The sequence below is a fragment of the Schistocerca piceifrons genome, chromosome 1, assembly GCF_021461385.2.
Source record: "Schistocerca piceifrons isolate TAMUIC-IGC-003096 chromosome 1, iqSchPice1.1, whole genome shotgun sequence".
Taxonomy (NCBI): Eukaryota; Metazoa; Arthropoda; class Insecta; order Orthoptera; family Acrididae; genus Schistocerca; species Schistocerca piceifrons.
This window is the reverse complement of record NC_060138.1, coordinates 672,286,121-672,295,496: the sequence shown is the minus strand read 5'-3', so window position 1 is coordinate 672,295,496 and position 9,376 is coordinate 672,286,121.

The window sequence follows — 9,376 nt, the reverse complement described above, 5'->3', positions numbered from 1 at the left end:
ATCAGTTAATTTATGGTTAATAATGAAAAAATTAACAAAAAATTAGTATTATGTTGTAATTTAAGTGTATGCTTCTATGGGTATTTACTAAGCTTCATGAAAATCTGTGTCTCAAATCTCCTAATTTGTTTAATTTCTTAATAAAAACATTATTTGGATAACCAAAAATATTTTCTAGATCAGAAAAGTTATGGCAACAAAATCATGATGTTATTTCTTGGAATTAAACATGTATTTAAGTCAAAATAAAAATGGTAGTTATTTTCTCTGGTCTCGTAAACAGACAACAGCCGGGAGAGCAGTGTGCTAACCACATGCCCCTCCATAGCCGCATCTAGTGGTACCTATAGGATGAGGATGACAAGGCAGTTGGTCAGTACTGTTGGGTCTTCTGAGGCCTGCTCAGCCAGAGTTTAATTTTAGTTTAGGTCTATTTTCTGATAGATGAAAAATTTAGTTACAAATAACTTTTAAAATAGGTCTTTGAGAAAATTAAAATATTTACTGAAAAGAAACTAAGGATTTTGACAGAGGTACATTCTTTTATAAACAGTTAACTGTTTTCTCACTCAAATTCCATACTCCACATGTTTTGCAGGCATCCTACATGTCTGCAATTATATATGTTGGGTTTGATGCTTCCTTACTTAAACCGTAAATTTTTGTTGTGTTAAGAAATATTTTTTTATCTTTGGAAACTTGTAATGCATTGATGTTGACATCTCCTAGAAGTATCAGTGTGAAAACTCTGCTTAGGATGACATGCAAGAGTTCTCCAATATTTTCAGTGATGGGAGTAATGTAGTGAAACTGAAGTTATATCTGCAGTTCCCCAAGGAAATATTTTAAGGCCCCTGCCATTTTTAACCTATATAAATGATGTAGGAGACAATCTGAGCAGCTCTTTTGTTATCTGGTGCCCACATATGTTCTTGTAATAAAATTCAGAAATTTAATCTGATATCAGTGTATAAAAAATGATAGAAGTGCAACTGTGTCAGTTTCAGCTTCACTCTGACTGTGGCTTTATGGCTTGCCACTGAAATTCACTGCACGAGGCACAACAGTTCTGCTTATGAGTTCACCTGTTTTCTGTCTCATATATTTCTAAATTAATCACTTTTAGCGACTACACCAGTTCACTTAAATTAAAAAATAGTGGAACATTTCATTACTGATATAGGAATTTACTTCAGTTATCATGGTACCTTTTCATTCTGTTAATAAATGAATACGAACAGGCATTTGCTGTGTTCTGTCAGAAAATTATTTAAAAGAATATATTACCTCCTACATTTTCAACTCTCAGGGTAGCTGAGACTTCCTGGCAGATTAAAGCTGTGAGGACGGGGCGTGAGTCGTGCTTGGGTAGCTCAGTTGGTAGAGCACTTGCCCGTGAAAGGCAAAAGTCCCGAGTTCGAGTCTCGGTCCGGCACACAGTTTTAATCTGCCAAGAAGTTTCATATCAGCGCACACTCTGTTGCAGAGTGAAAATCTCATTCTGGAAACTTCCCCCGGCTGTGGCTAAGCCATGTCTCCGCAATATCCTTTCTTTTAGGAGTGCTAGTTCTGCAAGGTTCGCAGGAGAGCTTCTGTTAAGTTTGGAAGGTAGGAGATGAGGTACTGGCAGAAGTAAAGCTCAGAGGACGGAGTGTGAGTCGTGCTTCGGTAGCTTAGTTGCTAGAGCACTTGCCCGCAAAAGACAAAGGTCCCGAGTTCGAGTCTCGGTCCGGCACACAGTTTTAATCTGCCAGGAGGTTTCATATCAGCGCACACTCCACTGCAGAGTGAAAATCTCATTCTGGAAACATCCCCCAGGCTGTGGCTAAGCTATGTCTCCGCAACATCCTTTCTTTTAGGAGTGCTTGTTCTGCAAGGTTCGCAGGAGAGCTTCTGTTAAGTTTGGAAGGTAGGAGATGAGGTACTGGCAGAAGTGAAGCTGTGAGGATGGGGTGTGAGTTGTGCTTGGGTAGCTCAGTTGGTAGAGCACTTGCCTGCGAAAGACAAAGGTCCCGAGTTCGAGTCTCGACCCGGCACACAGTTTTAATCTGCCAGGAAGTTTCATATGAGTGCACACTCTGCTGCAGAGTGAAAATCTCATTCTGGAAACATCTCAGGGTAGCTGTTTGTGACTTAATATGGGAGGTTATCTGCTTGGTGGCATTAGTATGTGTATCTACACAACTTAGAATCTGTATTACACATATGTGATCCTAATCCAAAAAAGCAGGCAGAGTTTACATCCATCAACATAAATCTGTAACAATGGATGTTCTGAGACAGTACCAAAATGTCACTATTTAACCAACCTGTTCCTAAATCAAACAATGGAAACCCAGGTGGGAATATCAACAAAGTAAAGAAAAGACAGATTGCTACTTATCATAAAGATGCAGACAGGCACAATTAAAAGACACTTACACATTAGCTTTTAGCCACAGACTTCATAAGAAAGAGCAAAGAAACACATACCACTCATTCACGCAAGCAAGAACACCTCATGCACACATGACCACAAACTCTGGCAGCTCAGACCTGAACTATCACACTGAATGGAAGCAGCAATCTGGAGGGGGCAGTGAAGGGGAAGAGATAGCAGTGTATGTATGGATGGAGGGAGGAAGGAGCGCTGTCTGGCTAGACTGCCAACAGGCAAAATGTCAAGAGGCTGTGGGGCATGGAAGTGGGGAAAATGGAGCAAAACAGAGAGGAAAGATGGGCAGGTGTGTAGGCAGAGGGTGGCACTCAAAGAAGGTGAGACACGAAATAGGAAGGAATTGATTGGACAAGAGGATGGAAACTGTTGAGTGGATTATGTGGGGACAGTTTGTTACATAACTTGAGGCCAGGATAATTACAGAAGTGCAGAAAGTTTTGAAAGGATAACTCCATTTGTACACTTCAGAAAAGGTGGAAGCAGAGGGGTGAATCCAGATGGATCAGGTAGTGAAGCAGGCACTGAAATCAAGCTTTTTATGTTTATTTGCATTGTGTGGCACAGGGTGGTCTACTCTGTCTGCTCTTGGCCACAGTTTGGCAGCGGCCATTCATCCTGGTGGATAGCTGGTTGGTATTCATACCAATATAAAATCCTGTGTGATGACTGCAGCAGATATGATATACCTCATTTCAGGGTATGGCGATAGGTAATCAGAGCCCTGACAAAGGCTGTGTTTCAGTTTTTCCCAACCAGGATGGTAGTGGGTGATGAAGGGGACACTCCTCTGTGACTTGTTCTTGGAGGCGGTGGGAGAATTGGGAGTGTGAGAGGAAATGTCACTGGAGATCTGTTTGCAGACAGTCTGGGGTTAGTGCCTGCCCGTGAAGATCTTGATGAGATACTCAGCATACTGGCTAAAGGAGTATTGCTGCAAATACACCATCCCCAAGTGTCCAGGCAGTATGGGAGGGGCTTCTTTGTGGAAAAGGAATGACAGCTGTCGAAATGCAGGTACTGTTGGTTGTTGGTGGGTTTACTCTGGACAGAAGTGCAGAATGAACCATCAGAGAGAATGAGGTCAATGTCCAGGAAGGTAACATGATGGGTTGAGGAAGACCAGGTGAAGTGGATGGGAGTGGAGGTGTTGAGGTTGTGAAGGAATGAAGGTAGGATGTCTTGACCCTGAGTCATCAAATAACGTGAATCAGTGTAGGAACTTGGCATTTTGGGAGGCTAGGAAGGTCTCCTCTAGATGGCCCATAAACAAGTTGGCATAGCAGGGTGCCATGAGTGTGCCCATGACTGTGCCACAGATTTGTTTGTATACCTTCCCTTCAAAGGTCAAATAGTTGTGAGTTAGGATAAAGTTGGTAAGATGTGAAGAATGAAGTAGTGGGTTTGGAGTATAACATTTGGAAAGGTAGTGTTCAATAGCGGTAACACCATGGGCATGAAGGATGTTGGCTTATAGGGAAGTCAGTTCAACAGTGACGAGTAGGGATCCAGGAGGTAAAGGGTGGGGATGGTGGAGACTTGGTGAAGGAAGTGGTTGGTATCATAGACATAGGAGGCTAGATTATGGCAATTGGTTGGAGGCGTTGATCAGTGAGGACTAAAATTCTTTCAATGGAGGCATAATAACCAGCCACAAGAGGTATCCAGAATGGTTGGCTTTGTGGAGTTTGGGGAGCATGCAGAAGATGGGTGTGTGGGGTGTCACAGAAGTGAGGTGGGAAATAGATTCAGGTGAGAAGTTCTGGGAAGGGCCTAAGTCTGTAAGCAGGGATTGGCAGAGACCTTCCTCCAGATAGTCACTGTGATTCATTACAATGGTGGCGGAACCTTTGTCTGCAGGTAGGATGATTAGATCAGGATATGTTTTGAGTTTGAATATGGCTATTCTTTCTTCTGCTGAAAGGTTGGTGTTCTGAGGAAGGGACCTGGGAAAGGATGATGAGACCAAGTTGGAGGTAGGGAATTTGTGGAAGGTGAACAGTGAGTGGTTAGGTGGGAGGGGTGGCGATGGGGGAGGATCATGCTTGGATAGTGGAATGAACATGTCATCCTTATGGTAAGTAGGAATCTATCTTTTCCTTAGAGTGTTGATATTCCAACCCAGAGTTTGCCTTGTTTGATTCTGTCAGACTGCTGTTCTTGCATCCCACAACCCTGTGATGTTCCCTTTGTTACTGTTCTCTGTAGTATTACTCTTCTCAGTGTCCATACTTTCTCTTCTTTCCCATGTTTATTCACTGCCTTATAAACTGTATCAACTTCCAAGTCACACTGTATCAACGATCATCTGCACAGAACACAAGTTTTCATGACTGCACAAGTTGTTGGCACAGCATGTGATGCCAAAATTCTTCCCTCTGATAATTATATTTGTCCCTATGGATCCCATTTCATATCTCTTCCCCATGTACTTTAGCATTTTATTTTCAACACCTGCCAGTGGCATGAACTTTGTGATCCTTGACCTAACCCATTTCCCTCCCCACAGCACAACCATACTGCCATACATCATCCATTCCTTTTATCTCATGTCTACAGCTCGCAGTCCAGTGGCTAGCAATGCTGCCTCTGGATCACAGGGTCCCGGTTTAGATTCCCTGCCGGATTAGGAATTTTCTCTGCCCAGGGAGTGGGTGTTTGTGTTCTCCTCATCATTTCATCATCATCATCATCATCATCATCTGTGACAGTGGCTAGATTGAATTGTTTAAAAATTGGACTGTGTAAAAATTGAATGCTGCTTAAACCATGGAATCGCCCACCCAACCATAAAAATTCCTTTTTCTGGATCCCATTCATCCTTTCAGAATGACCTTATCTTTTCAGATTCCCCCAGCCCCTGGCTCTCACAAATCTGGTACTGTAAGAACACACATGTATGGCATAGGCAACCCAGAACCACTGCAGTTCCCTCCACAAGTTACTGATATCTGTGCAATCCGTGATGTATACATCACTTCTCTGAAACTGAATCCCTTGTTGTCCAGCATCTGGAGGAACATTCCAGACACCACCTCCATACGTTATCCAACCTGCTGACATACTACTGCCACTTCGGTGTACCTCTGTCCAATCCCTATCCTACCCACAGTGTTCTTTCTCATCCACATCTCATAGCATGTAAACTCTGCCCTAAACCATCCCCTAAACCCTACCTAGCAGACTTTTTCAACTTGCCGCATACTCCAAAACTCCCTACCAACACTACACCAAATCCAGAGCCAAAACATTCCCAAAAACCTGTTCTTAACCTTTCCATCAAAATTCTCAACCGTATAGTAGTTTCAGTCCTATCCAAAGTCCTCACCTTTTGCCCTACGCCTAAATTTAATCATGATGGAATTGTTAGACCTATTCTCCTTCTCCCTATCCCTGCAATGGGAACTCTTCTTTTGCCACTAACTTTATCTCAACATTTAACACTGCCTCTCCCAGTTCATATCACCATCCAGCCATAAACCCCTCTGCCTCTCCCTTTTCACATAACTACCCATTATTTGTCTCCCAGGAATTCCTTACCTCCAACTTAGCCTCATCATACTTCCCCAGGTTACTTCCTCAGAACACAAACTGTTCAGCAGAAGAAAGAACAACCATATACAACCTCAAAACAATTCCTGACCCAATTATTCTATCTGAAGACAAAGGTTCCAGCACTGTTATGAATCACAGTGACTACCTGGTGGAAGGACTGTACCAATTGTGTGACACCTCCACCTATAAACTCTGTCACAGAAGTCCAACATGACCTCCAATTCCTGCTTACAGACTTAGGCCCTTCACAGAAAGTGTCCCCTGAATTCATTTCCCTCCTCACCCCTGTGAAACCATGCTCTAAAAAATCTACAGACCCAACCATCCTGGATGCCCCTTCTGGCTGGTTATTGTGCTTCCACTGAAAGAATTTGGCCCTCATTGACCATCCAGCCAATTGCCCTTAGTCTAGCCTACCATGTCTATGATACCAACCATTTCCTTCATCAAACCTCTACCAACCCCACCCCTTTACTCTTGGATCCCCACTCCTCACTTCTGATGCCACTTCCCAATTAACCAACATACCCATGGTGTTGCCGCTATTGAACACTACCTTTTCCAATGTCCTTCATACTCCAAGCCCTCTACTTCATTCTTCACACCTTACCAACTTTATCCTAACTCACAACTATTTCTCAATTGAAGGGAAGGTATACAAACAAATCTGTGGCAAAGCTGCAGGCACTCACATGGCACCCTGCTATGCCAACTTGTTTATGGGCCATCTAGAGGAGACCTTCATATCCTCCCTTAATGCCAGATCCCTACTCTGGTTCAGGTTCTTTGATGATATCATCATGATCTAAACTCAGAGTCAAAATACCCTACCTTCATTTCTTCACAATCTCAGAACCTTCTCCCCCGTCTGCTTCACCTTGTCCTCTTCATCCAAGAGTTTTACCTTATTAGCCATTGACTTCCTCATTTCTGATGGTTCCATCTGCACCTCTGTCCACATTAAACCTACTAATCTCCAACAGTACCTGCATTTCGACAGCAGTCCTCACTTTCACACCAAAAAATTCCTTCCATACAGCCTGCTGACCCAGGAACAGCATATCTGCAGAGACAGGAACTCCCTTACCCAGTATGCTGAGGGACTCACCAGGGCTTCACAGACAGGCACTATCCTCCAGGCCTAATCCACAAACAGACCACCCTTACCATTTCCTCACACACCACCAGTTCTCCCACCACCATCTGGAAACAGCCAAAAAGGAGTGTACCCTTCATCACCTAATACTACCCAGGATAGGAACAACTGAACCACATTATTCACCAGGGATTTGATTACCTGTCATCATGCCCTGAAATGAGGTGCATCCTATCCGAGATCCTTCGCATCCCTCCTAAAGTGGTGTTCTGTCACCCACCCAGCCTCCACAACCTTCTAGTCCACCCCTGTGCTACTTCTAGTCCCAGACCCTTGCCACAAGGATCCTATCTGTGTGGAAGACCCAAGTGCAAGACCTGCTGAATCAATCCACTCAGCAATTCCTATTCCAGTCCTGTTACAGGCTTATCCTACCCCATCAGAGGCTGGAGCCATGTCATATACCAGCTCTGCTGCAATCATTGCACAGTATTTTATATTGGTATTAGTACCAACCAGCTATCCACCAGGATGAATGGCCACTGCCCAACTGTGGCCAAGAGCTAAGAAGATCACCCTGTGGTACAACATGCAGGTGAACATAAAACACTTGATTTCGATGACTGCTTCACTACCTGATCCATGTGGATACTCCCCACCACCACCAGCTTTTCTGAATTACACAGACAGAGTTATCCTTACAACAAATTCTCTGTTTCCAAAATTATTCTGCCACCCAATAGTTTCCACCCCTCTGTCTATCACCTCCTTCGTATTTCATCTCCCACATTCTTTGTGTGCCACCCTCTGCCAAAACACCCACTCATCTTCTCCCACTCCTCTCCTTCTTGCTCTATTTTCCCCACCTGCTTGCCCCACAGCCTCCCAGCCCTGTGCCTGTTGGCAGTCTGGCCCCTGCATCATTAAGAAATTTGAATGATAATTTAAAATCCAGTAGAGAAATAAATTGCAGTGACAAGTACTTCCTCATATACCACCAGAATGTCCAGCAGTCACAAAGAAGGTTTTAGACCTTGAGATTTTGCTAGATCATCAACTTCATTTTGTCAGTGTTCTATGTTTCTTGGAACACTGATTAAAGGCATATCAGATTGCTTCATTTCCAGTACCAGGCTACACACTTGCAAACTACTGCTGTAGAAGAAATCACAGAAATTGAGGTACAGCTGTTTTAATTAAAACTTGATTGAAATTCAAAACTATTGACAGTTTTTGGTACATCAGTGCAGAAAGAGACTTTGAAGCAACAGTTGTAGAAATCAGTGGTGCAAATATGGTAGCTGTGCGTATCTATCACTCTCAAAATTGAAACTTTTGGGCATGTATCAATAAACCTGAAACATTAATAAATAGGACACAAGTAGGAAAGAAATCAGTAGGCCTTTGTGGGGATTTCAACATCGACTTTCTTGCAACAAGTAGGGGAAAAGAACTGTTGCTCAACCGAACAGATACTTTCAATTCAAAACAAACAATTACAACCCCAACAAGAATTACAAAAACTTCTGCACTGTTGTGGACTAAATATTTGTTAACAAACCCTATACAGCAAATTGTGTAAATACAAATTTTAGTGACCATGAAGCCCAATTGGTAATCCTCCCAGGATGTTTACCACCCAGCCAAGACCATAAAACAACTATGACTGCAAGAAAGTTCAACACACAGAGCATAGAAACACTCAGTCACTTATTATCAAGAGAAAGGTGGGAAGAAGTTTCTCAAGAGCATGACACCAATAAAAAACAAATCTGAAAGCAAACTCACAGATAACAAAAAGTATAAAAGTCTCAAGCAACACAAAAAGAAAATTGCTCAATTACTGGAAAAACTACAACATATCCCTTCTCCTCAACAGTTATGTAGTATGTGTAGTATATAGTGTATGGATATATCATGTACCAGGCAAAAATAAAAGCCAATGATGAGTTTATATCGGAGTCATAAAGCAGGAAGGGAATATTAAAAAGGAAAATGTCACCCAGGACTGTGACAGCAAGGGAATTACTGGCCTCCAGCAGATTGCAAATCTCTTGAGTATGACGACAATAGAAAAAAAAATTTAATAATTAATAATAAGAGAGATAGGCCTGTCAACCAACAGAGCAAAGTAAATTCTTGCCTTCACTCAATCCATCTCTTACTGACCCCCAACAGATTGCAAATCTCTTGAATCTGAAGACAATACAAAAAATCCAATAATTAATAACAAGAGCGGTAGCCCAAACAACTAACAGGACAAAGTAAATTCTTGATTGATCTCACTCTAT